Source organism: Rhamphochromis sp. 'chilingali' (genome assembly GCF_963969265.1).
Source record: "Rhamphochromis sp. 'chilingali' genome assembly, chromosome: 15".
Lineage (NCBI taxonomy): Eukaryota > Metazoa > Chordata > Actinopteri > Cichliformes > Cichlidae > Rhamphochromis > Rhamphochromis sp. 'chilingali'.
The window spans coordinates 909,214-922,720 of NC_137942.1; positions in this window are offsets into that span (position 1 = coordinate 909,214).

Below are 13,507 nucleotides of genomic sequence, written 5' to 3' on the forward strand. Positions count from 1 at the left end.
TGGCCCGCAAGTAATTTTATAAATAGAATAGAATAAGGCCGCACTTCAACTTTTGCTTGAGTGTATTGCACTTCTTAGTTTTAACACCAGGGGGAGCTGCTGTTGATCAAGGCAGTTGCTTCACCAAAAAGGACAATCACAGAAGAAATTTACCCCAAGTTACTAAACATGGCAGAACCAAAGAAGCCAAAGGTAGAAAGTGAGTGCAGAAAATTTCAGACACGGTGGGAGAATGAATATTTCTTCAGAGATTAAAGGGGAAGTGTGTCTGTTTGATCTGCACCGAAACTGTGGCAGTTATGAAAGAGTATAATGTACAACGTCATTATGAAACCAAACATCAGGCCTATGCATCCTACACTGGTGCTGAGCGAGAGCAGAAATTAAAGCAAAGGGTAGCTCTCCTGCAGGAAAAGGCTCCGATAGCCAGCTATGAGGTCGCCCAACTCATCGCGAGACATGGCGAGCCTTTTTCAGATGGAGACCTCATCAAACACGGCCTCGTTAAAGTCACCGAAATAATGTGTCCGAAAAAGTGCAGGACTTCAACAACGTCAGCGTGTCCAGAAATCCAGTCGTGCGCCGCATTGAAGACTCGTCAGCCAACATTAAACTGCAACTGTCTGATAAAGCTGTGCTTTTGATTTTTACTCCATCGCATGTGATGAGAGCACCGACGCCACAGACGCCGCACAGCTGCTAATTTTTTTGCGGGGAGTGGATGAGAGCACGAGCGCTTTAAAAATATATTCCACAGTACCCGTGTGTTAATAAACATGCATGTGCAGGTACACATGCTTCACATATCAATAATGCGCATCGATTCTGTCACTACCCTGCTTTTGCACCACTTTCTTATCTGCGTTTTTCTTGTTATCACAGAGTACATTGAGACGTTTGCCAACAGAAGCATGTGGAATGTTTTTGCTGCCAGAGCTGCAGGTTTGTTTGACAGATCTCCATCAGAGATTTCAACCCCTCCCTCCTCTGAGCACAACTTAATTGCAGCTGTGGAGGTTTGATGGGCGTCGAATGTACGTGTCGCAGCAGCTCGGCAGTGATGACAGGTGGGTGTGTAGTGACGGGAACAGTTCCCCAGTAAACTGGGGAAACTGAAGGAAACTGGTCGGTCCTGTCAGCAGCCTGCAGGTACGGCAGCAGCACAAGGCCTCGTCTTAATCCTGTCACAGCAACACACAAAACCATGAATAAAAACCTTTACATCCCCTCATGAGCAGCAGGATTACACAGATTTTTATAAATTTTCACCTTTAAAATAAAAGATTTTAAAGTAGAACCATTGCAACCAGTCGCAGTGACCAAATGTGAGTATTTGGACTGTGGTGTCCACTTACTGTTACCCATATGGCATGCATGTTTACCCCTGTGTGAGTGAGTTATGTCTACATTTCAGTGCTCAGGGTAAACAAATGCTTTAGGTAAAATATTTGTTTTGATAAATTATCTTTCATAACCCTGGAAGGACGGATGCCTGACAAGTTAAACAGCATCGAGTGAGGTTTAAGCTCAACTTCACAAAACCTGGAGCAGCTCACAGGTTGCTGAAATGTGTGAGGAGAACTTTCCTTCTCTTTGTTTCTCTGTGGCACAAACAGGGACAGCAGGGTGGATGATGCTGGGAGATCCTCTGTGCTTTAGCCGGACGAGCTGAAAATGACAGATACAGCTCCTGTCTGTGTGTGTCTGTTTTGTATTTTTTATATTTTCTGTCAGAATAAAAACTGATGTCAGGATGAAGACAAACAGATGAAGGCAAATGAATCCAGCACAGTTCTCATGGAGTGCAGGTCACTGTAACACAACACCTGGTGCTGGGAGAGGGCGTGTGCTGCTGCAGGTACAGACCTGCAGGTGGAGTTATGGCAGGTATTTCCCAGAGGCCTGTTGGAACAGAGCCTTTTTACCGCACTGCGCCTGCCTCTAATCTCAGCCTCCATCTCCTCCGACTCCTGTCGGCGTCTTTTGTTTCTTTTGATCTTCACTTTTCTCTCCCAGGCAGTCGGTTAGTTCTTCTGTTAACAAGCTCGTTGCCATGTCAACGACACACCTGACTACCTGAATCAAGCCAAATGTTAAACTGAGATCTTACATGAGCAGAGTAGGATCAGTAAAGAAAACAGAAGCTTAGCAGGTTATTAAGATGACAAACGTTCACTTTAACGCGACAACAGAAGCTGACTAAGTGATTTAAATCTCTCACCTACAAATCGCCATCGCATGCTGCAGCTTTAACGTTTCCTGTTACTGCAAGCACAGCGTGACCTGATTTTATGCCTTCAGCTTCACTCCAGCAGACACTCAATTCTGACAGAAACTGAATGGAGTTTGGTTAAAAGTTGGGAGTCTTCTTTGTTTGACTAATAGGAAACTAGTTAGTTGGAGTTTTAGCTGAAAGTGTCCTGTTACTGTTTGTACGGCAGATATTTGCCCTCCATCGGTTCCACACGGATAAAGGAATGAAGTGTTTGAACAGGTCAGACGGTTTGTCACATCTGGTCACATCTGATGGACTTTGGTGCAGCTTTTTTACAACAAATGGAACAGACTCAAAATAATGAAAACAGTCACGTCTCACTAGGATGAGGTTAAATGTGAATGAAGTGTGGTGCATCATGTTTAAGCATATTTACATTTTATGCAGACACCTCCATCGTCAATCAGCTGACCTGTGAGCACTGACGTGCGCTCTTTCATTGGTTTGAAGTCAAATTTGGCCCAAACTGAATGCAGTTTGTTGTTCAATGTTCTTGTTCTTGACCAACAAACTGTTGGACCTCACATCGGCCTTTGGTATGGTTGACCACCACATTCTGCTTTAAAGACTGAAATACTGGGTCGGTGTATCTAGATCTGGCTTGCAGTGGTTCTCCGTATAACTCCTCATATAATGATGCTTTTCTGTGGCACTTTCTAAGTACACTCATCTTCCACTTCTCTTACCTATGGTGTACCACAAGGTTCTGTATTGGGGCCCTTATTTTTTCTAAGACATCTGATTCCTCTTTGGCATATTTTGAGCACCTTTGAGGACATTTGCTATCACTGCTATGCAGATGACATCCAGTCATATATTTAAACCCCAAGATGTTTCTAACCTGCAGAATCTGAATGAGTGCTTAGAATCCATTAAAGGTTGATGACTGATGACTTTCTCCAAATTAATGAACGAAAGACCGAAGTCCTTGTATGAGCGCCTGATAGACACGTACCTAAGATAATGAATGCTCTTGGTCCCCTTGCAACATTTGTGAAATCATCAGTAGGGCTGGGTATCGTCACTGATTTCTAGAATCGATTCAATTCCGATTCACAAGGTCCCGAATCGATTCGATCCACGATTCGATTTAATTCGATTCAATTCGATTCAATTTGATTCAATTTGATTCGATTCAATTCGATTTGAATCTGGGAAATTTTGCCTCAGACAGTCAGAAATATTATAATTCAGATCAGCACATTTACATATTTTTGTATCAATAAAAAGGAAGCTGACACACGCAAGACTTTATCAAAGGTGTGAGCGTCACAGCAGAGGCCTTTGTGTCAAAGCAGCTGAAGATAAAACAGAAAAACATGAAGGTGATTTTCCTGGCTTGGATTTTATAAAAATCTGCAGTACATCAAAAACGAAAGAAAACCATTAATCAGCACATGAACATCACCTCTGAAGTTACAGCGGTTTTATTACAGACACAGCGTTTTGCATTTTGTATAATTTTAAAAAGTTTAAATTTGTTCAGTATTGAACGGCAGAAATTAGGTTTTTCTTTTCGGAAGTAAGTAAAAGGAAACAAACAGCGTCCGACAGCCTGTAAACAACGGCAGAGAATGTGCATGAAGTGTGACTTTATCCTGGTGGAAGCAAAACAGCAAAAGTCAGAGTGAATCCATGACGATGTTTATGTGAAGCGTAGTTTGGATCTTCTTTTGCTGCTGGTTCGGTCAATATTGTTTGGAGAGAGATCAAACTAACAGCTTCTGAATCGGCGCATAAAGGGCGTGAACACAAAGCTCGACCCGCCGACACATCAGAGTCAGCGAGCTGTCGGCTTTCAGCCCCGACCGTGAGAAAGGCGACATCTCACTGATTCTGATCCGCGGGTTGTGCTGTGTGTTTAAGTCTTTGTGCAGAATCTGTGTTCCTGCTCTCATTTACTGTCTTAGCTGTTTGGTGGTTGTTGAAATTTTGTGAGATTTCACCAGAGATTCTGGCATTTCGGGCAAAATAAATTTATATAAAAAAATCTATTCAGGATTTTAATGAATCGATTTCACGTTATCCAAGCCAGAATCGATTTTAATCAATAAATCGATTATAAAAACCCGCCCCTAATCATCAGTCAGGAACTTAGGGGTAACCTTTGACCCTGCTCTCACTTTGGATGTTCACGTCAAATCTCTGGTTTGGTCGTGCTTTTATCACATAAGAAACATTCCTCAATTAAGTCCTATTGTATCACGCACTGAACGGGAGATTGCTATACATGCATTCATGTCATCACGTTTGGACGACTGCAATTCACTGTTTATATGTCTAAGCAAAAGCTCCCTGGAGCGTCTGCAGGTTGTTCCAAACGCTGCAGCAAGGCATCACGCTGTAGCTAATACAGCTGCATTGGCTCCCTATTGAATTCAGAGTCCATTTAAAGATTCTGGTTGACTTTTTCGAGCTCTTTGTGGACCAGTACCAGCTGACATCACTGAACTTCTACAGCCCTATGTCCCTAGCAGGTCCCTGAGGTCATGTGATCAGGGCCTAATTGTTATACAGCATACAAGACTGAGAACTGCGGGACACAGAGCTTTTGCCACTGTGGCCCACAGACTGTGGAACTCCTTTCTTCTGAGCTTAAGATCTGTGGACTCAGTCATCTCTTTAAAAAAAACAACATAAAACTCATATTTTTTGAATGACATTTGGTTAAATTTTTGCCTGTTTTGTTTTAAATGCCTTGGTATTTCACTGTGAAGCACTTTGTGATGTTTGTCTTGAAAGGTGCTATATAAATAAAATTTTACTTTTACTTAATAATTTAAAGAAACACTGAGCTGATCCTGTAGCAGCGAGGAGGCCCCAAATATTTGTCAGGTTTTGCCAAAACCAGATGGATTTTAAAACTTCAAACACGCTGAGGACATGCTTTCTCATCAAATAACATTTAAAACATGCTGATGTTTCAGGACACGGATGAAACAGAGTATGAACAAACTGCATCTTTGTCTCGCTTTCACCTTTAGAGAGACTGGCTTATTCCAGCAGTGACGCCCCAACAACAACACGAGGGACCTTCAACACCTGGACAGACATCAACTCCAAGGACCCTCCCACAAAAACCCCACAAATGCACCAGATTCAAACCAGATCACATAACGTGAAGTCCTGGTGTTAGCAGGACATGCAGAGGCTGTGAGTTTAGGTCAGGACTCATGTGTCTATCACGTGTTCGTGGTGATAGAGGGGTGTGAGCCTTGTAGTGTACATGGGACACTACTAGGCGGGCAGCTATCAGCGTGTGAAACAAAGTGTGTTTGAACATATTTGTGTGTCACCTTTCACGCCTCTGTGTGAGCGTCAGGAATCGTCCGTCACTTCATGGCTGATGGCATGTTGGCTTTTGTGCACACACTGCGCTGGAAAAACTGGAGTGTGTTGGCACAAATGTCTGAAACTTGGCAGCACATGAATAGAAACTGATCTGCTGTCAGTCTTTATTGTGCAACACCATTTAGAAACCATTATTCGTTATTCTGAGGTCAGGTTTTAGCATCTGTTGCCTCTGGGCTGGATTTTACTCATCATATAAAGCTTGAAAAATGATACGATTTTAATCTATCTACCACACCATCGATGTGAAAGGTGAGCAAATAAACCCACCAGGTGGACGATTGAGACAGGTTCTCCCTCAGATTGTTCTCATTATGCAGCATCACAGTTTACTGACAGTAAGAGGAGAAACAGAGTGGCTCGCAGGTCCTCCACTAATCTGTTTCATACAGAGGCTGCTGAGAATCACCGGTGTTATAGTATCTGTACTTCATGGACAGGCATGCAGAGCTGGCTGCCTTTCATGGCTGACAGCGTGTGATCAGGTTCATGCAATCAGGACCATGTGATCAGTACCATGTGATCAGGTCCATTTAATCAGGTCAAAGCGATCAGGTTCATGTGGTCAGTACCATGTGATCAGGTCCATGTGATCAGGTCCATGCGATCAGGTCCATGTGATCAGTACCATGCGATCAGGTCCATGTGATCAGGTCGATGCGATCAGGTCCATGTGATCAGTACCATGTAATCAGGTCCATGTGATCAGTACCATGCGATCAGGTCCATGTGATCAGGTCGATGCGATCAGGTCCATGTGATCAGGTCCATGTGGTCAGGTCCATGTGGTCAGGTCCATGTGGTCAGGTTCATTTGATCAGGTCAAGGTAAACCTGGCTTAGAGCACACCTGACACACTCTCAGCTGGTCTCATCACTTCATTACTCTCTATTCTCTTGCACAGTGTTCAGCAGATTCTCCTCCATTTCCTCACAAATGCTGATTTGCTGTTCAGATGTGATCGATACATTAAATGCTTGTCATCAGATGTAAACAGATACGGGAACTACACATCCCATGGCAGCTGCTACCAAGCCATGTGGAGTCTTATCGTCACTTATCTTTCAAAAAAAGAAAGGAGCCAGCGTCTCAAATATCAGTGACAGGAATCATTCAGGCAGGACGCTGACTCAGCATTATGAGTCACCGTCCTGAACATACATTCTCCTAAAACAAACCATGAGCTGCTGCTTTTTATATGTTTTCTACATTTAATTGTGAATAAAATGTGTGTTTATGAGATTTAATGGGTGAGATTTGCTAACTGATATAAAGTAGGGACCATCCATCAGATTAGTTGGTTTAATCCACTGCTCGTTACAACCGCACATGAACATGCAGCTTTCTGACGGCTTGTTTTAACTGTGTACCATCTAAAACCTGCATTCTTTCTAATGTCCAGCAGGGGGCAGACATTAGAAACATGTCTATGAGAAAATGAGCCTCCTGCTCAGACGACCTCTGACCTCAGTGATCTCTGTCCCCATGGGTTTCAGGTCTGATCCTATAAACCAGAAAGTTTATTTTGGAGATTTTGGTCCCTGCAGAGTCAGACAGGAACAGGAAGCAGCGAGGGATTCGGGGTGGGGCTACACGCTGATCTATAAGTTCCTCCGTGTTCAAAACATCTAATGAAACAGCGGTGCTGAAGACGCTCTGTAACTGTCATCAACAGCAAGGTGAGGTCAGGGTGGCTGTGGCCATCTTTTGTATACAGAGGTTGACTAAGACCAGCCGGTGCAAGCAGGAATATTCTCAAAGCAGTAATTCTACATGAGGTGAGAACATCAGTGAGACTGACATCACTTAATGTAATGATGTGATCTGAAGTGGCTGGACATGGGATTTACTGCCTGCTAGGCCTGAACCTCCTGAGGATGGAGGTGAGGTCAGTAAAAACAGACTTCCTGAAAACGTGAATCAACCAGCTTGATCGAGGCCAAAGAGATGCAGTTACAGGCAGGAGGCAGCGTGACGTGTCCTTATATGGAAAAAAACTCAGAGCAGCAGGAGGGGAAACAGGAGAGGATGGACAGGAAGCGAGCAGGAGGAAGACCCTCTCATTTACCGCCTCTAATGACAGAAACAAATCTGCACACTGTTCTGGTGAGAGCAGCTGAACGTCTGCAGCTTCTGCACAACCTCAGTCATAAAAACTTTGACCTCGTAACCTCCGGGTCACAGCGAGCAGCAGGCTGCAGGTACGGTTCGCCTCATCACAGAGCATTTAACAGAAGAGCTGTGAGAATATCTGACCTCAGAGAGCTCAGGGCCGAGCGTCTGAACCAGAACAAATCTGGATTCTGAGATCAACCTTTTATCCTGTCTTCCTTCTCTCACCCCAACCAATCACAGCGGATGGCCCCGCCCCTCCCAGAGCCTGGTTCTGCAGGAGGTTTCTTCCTGTTAAAAGGGAGTTTTTCCTTCCCACTGTCGCCAAAGTGCTGCTCATAGGGGGTCATGTGATTGTTGGGTTTTTCACTGTATGTATTACTGTAGGGTCTACCTTACAATATAAAGCACCTTGAGGAGACTGTTGTTGTGATTTGGCGCTGTATAAATAAAACTGAATTGAACTGGCAGCAACTTTTAAACATTTTCTTTGAGCTCTTTAATCTGTTGTTGTTCTATAATGAAGATTTTGTCTCCTGGTTGATCCCAGTCTGTTTTATGTGGCTGTGGTTATGATAATGATGGCTGTTTGAACTAATAAAAAAGTAATCCTGTTCTCATTGGTGGAGGTTGAGTTCTCTCTGAACAATAACCGGTTGTTGCTTTAGTGACTTTTTAACTTCAAGTACACAAAGTACACGTTACTCACATACTTTGACTGCAGTAACCTTTGCAGTGCAGTATTTCCCCTGTGACAGTGTGTACAAGGCATGTACAGGCTCTCCTTTTAGCAGATGAAGGTCACTCTCGTTTCTTCAGAGGATGTTTGAGGATGTTTGAGGATGGGGCGTTCCAGCGTTCAGACGGGATTTCTGTCAGTGTGCCAAAAAATGAGTGAGTGAAAAGGAGAGCGTGAGATCAGCACTGACAGCCGAGTGAATGGGTGACGATAAGAGCAGAAAGATTTATGAAGAGGAGTGAAGCCCAGAGGCAATCAGAGAAAAACTTCCAAAGAATCCAGGCGTTGTCGCAGCCTGAGGAGAAGGAGGAGGATGATGATGAAGAGGAGCTGGTGAAGACCAGGGTGCATGAAGCCTGCTGACTCGACCTGCACAGACATGTTTCAGGCTGTTTAACGCTCCCTCTTTTCATTGCTGCAGTGCAGGTCTGGAAGCATTTCAGCCGTTTGTCTGCTTTCACTCCTTTTCAGTCTTAGAGTAACAAGCCTTTAATTCCAGAAACACAGCTCAGTGTTAAAACAAATCCATGAAAGAATCAAATGTGAGAGCAGGTCTGTTTAAAAGCAGCTGCAGGATGGACTTAATGCCATAACTGTGGCGGTTTCTCCAGGAAACCACAGAGCTGACTCACTAATCCTCGTTAATGCTCTGACGGTCTGTGAGGTCCTCATAACTTCACTTTTTTTAGTTTGCACTGAACGAAAGGCTCACTGAGAGAAAGTCCATTGTTGGCCAACAAAGGCTGAACCTGATCCTGGAAACTGTTATTTAATGTTCTTGGGAGGCAAACAGAGGCTCGGAGGCCAAATTTGGCCATCCAACATGGAGTTTTCTGTCCCAGTACCTCCCCTCTGGTCCCAATTGGCCACACTGGGAGGAAAAATAATGTCAGCTTAAAGAAAACCAGCTTTATCAAATGAAACCAACAAAGGATTTAACCTGCTGCAGAGGCTCTCCTTTTTTAACGTCTCATACCCACATAGAAAATTTGGTATGGCCCTGATCTGGCCCTCACAATGTGCTTACACATGGCCCACATACCCATACCTAAGAATGATGGCCCTTTGGTGGCCCAGATCAGGTTTGCCAGAGGTGGCCCACACATGGGCCAGCACAAGGCCAGTTGCAGACACACTGCTGGCCCTGTGCCGGCCCAGGGCCCTATTTCAGGAAGCCGCTTCAGTGCAAACTCTGAGTAAGTACACCCTGAGTTAACGAAAACTCTGGGTTTTCGGTTTCACAAAGTGAGTTCAGATTAATTCTGAGTGAGTTACTATGACGACACACTCCGTGAAGCTAACCTGCCCCCTAGCAGGTTTACTTCAACTAACCCTGACTGTCTCCGCCTCTTTGTCAGAAACCTGACTGTAGGAAGTGTCAGACATGGCGTGCTCCTTCCTTGAAGAGCCAGTAGATGTTGAAGCCCAAATTCTCCGCAGAGCTCTCCGCCGGGAGAGAGTGATCAGAGCGCGTTTGGACATTTTATCATTTCCTGATGATTTCCTGTGTGAACGTTACCGTTTTTCAGCACAATCTATAATTTATTTGAATAACATCCTCAGGCCATATATTGCTCATGTGACACATCGCGGACATCCTCTCAGTTCTGTACATATTATTTGTATTGCACTTCGGTTTTTTGCAAACGGGAGCTTTCTGTATAATATTGGTGACGCTGAGCACGTTTCCAAGGCTACCGTCTGTCGGGCAGTCAGGAATGTTACAGTTGCACTGAAACGTCTCCTGTACTCGTTTGTGGTGTTCCCCGGTCATAGACCCACAAGATTTATCAAAGAGGGATGCCACAAAATTGCAGGTATCAGGATGAACGAAACTTAATTCATGATGTGGTGATACTTGGACTACTACTTAAATTTTACATTTATTCTCACGGTTCCCAGGCGTGATTGGCTGTATAGATGGCACTCACATTCCAATCATTGCTCCTTCAGTAAATGAAGGAGACTATGTGAACAGGAAGTCTTTCCACAGCATTAATGTACAGGTACATAGTTCCCTGTAGCATTTCAAACTAACAAATTATTTCATTATAGTAATGGATGCTAATTTGTGTTCTCTGCACTGTGAAGATCATATGTGATGCTGCCAACATTATCACAAATGTGGAAGCCAACTGCTCAGCCTCTGTGAGTGGTGGTGGTGGAGGACCCCCACCTGTTTTTCGGGCCTCCGCTTTTTTTCTGTTGGCTATAACGGGTCACATTTGAGCATACAGAGTAAGCAAATATGTACTTGTAATGTGCTCAGATAATTTCAATAAGTGCTTACAGAGGGGAAATTAATGTAGCCTCTAACTGCAATTGATTTACATGGGACAAACAGACCAAGCACTATGGCTCATAATACAATTACACCTTACCTGTTTGGACTATATTTTTATATTTCATTTTTACTTGCTGCCAGGAACGTTTGGGGCCTGTTGGGTTGCACCTGCGCTCACATCACATCACAAAATAAAATGTATGAAATAAAAAATAAAATGTAATAAAATAACGTGTTAAATGGGTGGAAATCCCTAGATCAATGTTTAAATTAACACTCTCGCATTGACTCTGTCGGCTATGTTTTGCCATGCATGCTCTCTTTCTTTTGCAGCTGAGGCTGTGTTACTTTTTTTCCGCAAAATTTGCATGTTATCGGCATATGCTGCCATCAGAATTTCGGCCTCAAGCGCTGTGAAATACATTGACCGCGCCTTCTTTCCCTCCGTCTCCATGGTGACTCGCTTAATCTGTGCTCCACTAATCAGGGCTTTATGTATCCTCGTGCGCGCGCTTAATTTGGGGTTAAAGCAACTCCGCGTTGACTGAACTACTTGTTATCAGCCTTTCTGAAACCGAATATTCCGAGTTGGACAGTTCGGGGTTACTCAACCCTGAGTATCATTTTTCACTCTGAGTTTTCTAAACCGGCTTCCTGAAATAGGGCCCAGATGTCAGCCTAAACTGTATTTCAGTGTTTGCTATTATCCACACACACAACAACAGCAGCCCCTCTCGCTCAGTTTTTGCATTTGGGCTCGCTCGCAATGTGTTGCTCGTGCTCTCAACATTTCTGCCCGTGCGCGCTCAATTCTTTCTCTACACCGTTATATTTGTTCCACAAAACCAGCCAATCACAGACTTGGATGCAAAAACATCTGATTGGCTGTTTTGGTCTCCAATCAGCTCGAAATGACAAAATGCAATATCCCAGAATCCATTTCGACCAAAACTCAAACGAGGCAGTGGCGGAGGAACACAGAGTTTGAAGTATTACTCTTTCTGGGTCACAAAATAAACTTTTAACCTCCTAGGACCTGCGTCCACCTATGTGGACATCACATTTTGGGTTATTTAGACCAAAATACTCAATTTTGCTCTACAAGGGCCTGATATCCACTTAAGAGGACATTATACTGCTACTGTTCTATCAACATTTTAAACGAATATCCTCATATGTGGCTCTCATTTTTCTTAGAAACAAAAATCAGGTAAAAAAAAAAACCCTGGTAATTCTTTGTTTTTACATTCATCAGGTCGCAATCAGCCCAAATATCAAAGCGAAATCAAAAATGTACGCCGTGGAGGTTAAAACATTTTCATGCAAGAATGTTTCTGTGTAAACTTCAAATATCTGCTCGATTCATCAAGACATCACATATTTGCATAAGTGCGCCGACGTTTTCGGAGATGCATGTTACCCACCAGCTGACCGCACAGCTGGACTGGCCATTGGGCATCCCGGACATTTGCCCGGTGGGCCGATGGTGATTTTACATTTTTATGTTTGTTTGTTTTTGTAACGGTCTAAACAATGAAAGGTGGTGGATTAGCCATGATCAACTCTGGGCTGGACCAATTACGACACATCCGTATTGAGGGGAAAAAGAACGCGATTCGTCCCGGACTTCAGCTACAATGAAAAAGACACAAAGCTGGAGTTACTCTGTGTTTTTGCTGCACAGCTGCCTCTTCTCCTCTCATTCTCCCCTCCCTCTCCTGTTGCTACTTCAATCATGAAACTGATCAGTGATCAGCTGATCGTCTCTCTTGTTTGTTTATCACCCACTTTGCGCCAGAAAGAGGAAACCAGCGGATGTCGAGACAAACAACAGCAGCACGTTTAAGCTTGATCAGCTGTTGTTAGAATTTATTTAATATTAATTTCTAGTATCAGCTGATGTTTGCTGGAGCCTGTTACGCCCCAGTCTAGGGGTACAGGAACGCAACATAAGTTTGAAAAGACTGCCCCGCCCTGGTCCCCAAAACCATACACAGAGGGAAACCAATTTCTTAGTGAATTGTGATTTATTCTCTACACTGCAAAAATGAAGCTCCAGGGTGAACAAAGGCCAAAATAACAAACAAAACAAGCTAAGTCAGGAGGAGGTGCTATCTAGAACCCTATGTGAAATCAAACATCAAACAAAAGACAAGCGCTACACCTAACTCCCTAGCTGAAATAAACAGGAGAAAACAGTGCAAGGAGAAACAATATGGCAGCTCACCCCTTCTGTTGCAGTGCTATTTACAAGGCTATTTACAATGAAAACGAATGTACACACTATATACAAAACTCAGAAAAGCCGCAAAAATCACAGGCACAAAAGTCTCAGGTTTTGGAGGCCAGGGTCAGGTCTGCTGCTGCTGTCAGTGGCTGCCCCGGGACAACTGCTGGTGAGGGATTTGAAGAAGATCACATGGCCAGGGGACCAATCAGCAGCCGTCAGCTCATCCACTCCAGGACCTGCAAAGACTTAAAGGCACAGACAACAACAGCCACCAAAACAGATTATGGACAGGGCCATAACACCCCCCTTCCCAAGACCAAATATCTCCCCTAAAGATGTTTGGCGCTTAGGGGTTCCGAAAACCACGTGACAGCACATCTGCCAGTACATTCTCTGTCCCTTTTTTGTGATGGATCTCCAGATTGAAATCCTGTACTAAGAGGGACCATCTCATGAGCCTTTGGTTAGAATTTTGCATTCAGGTCAAAAACACGAGGGGGTTGTGGTCTGTGTAAA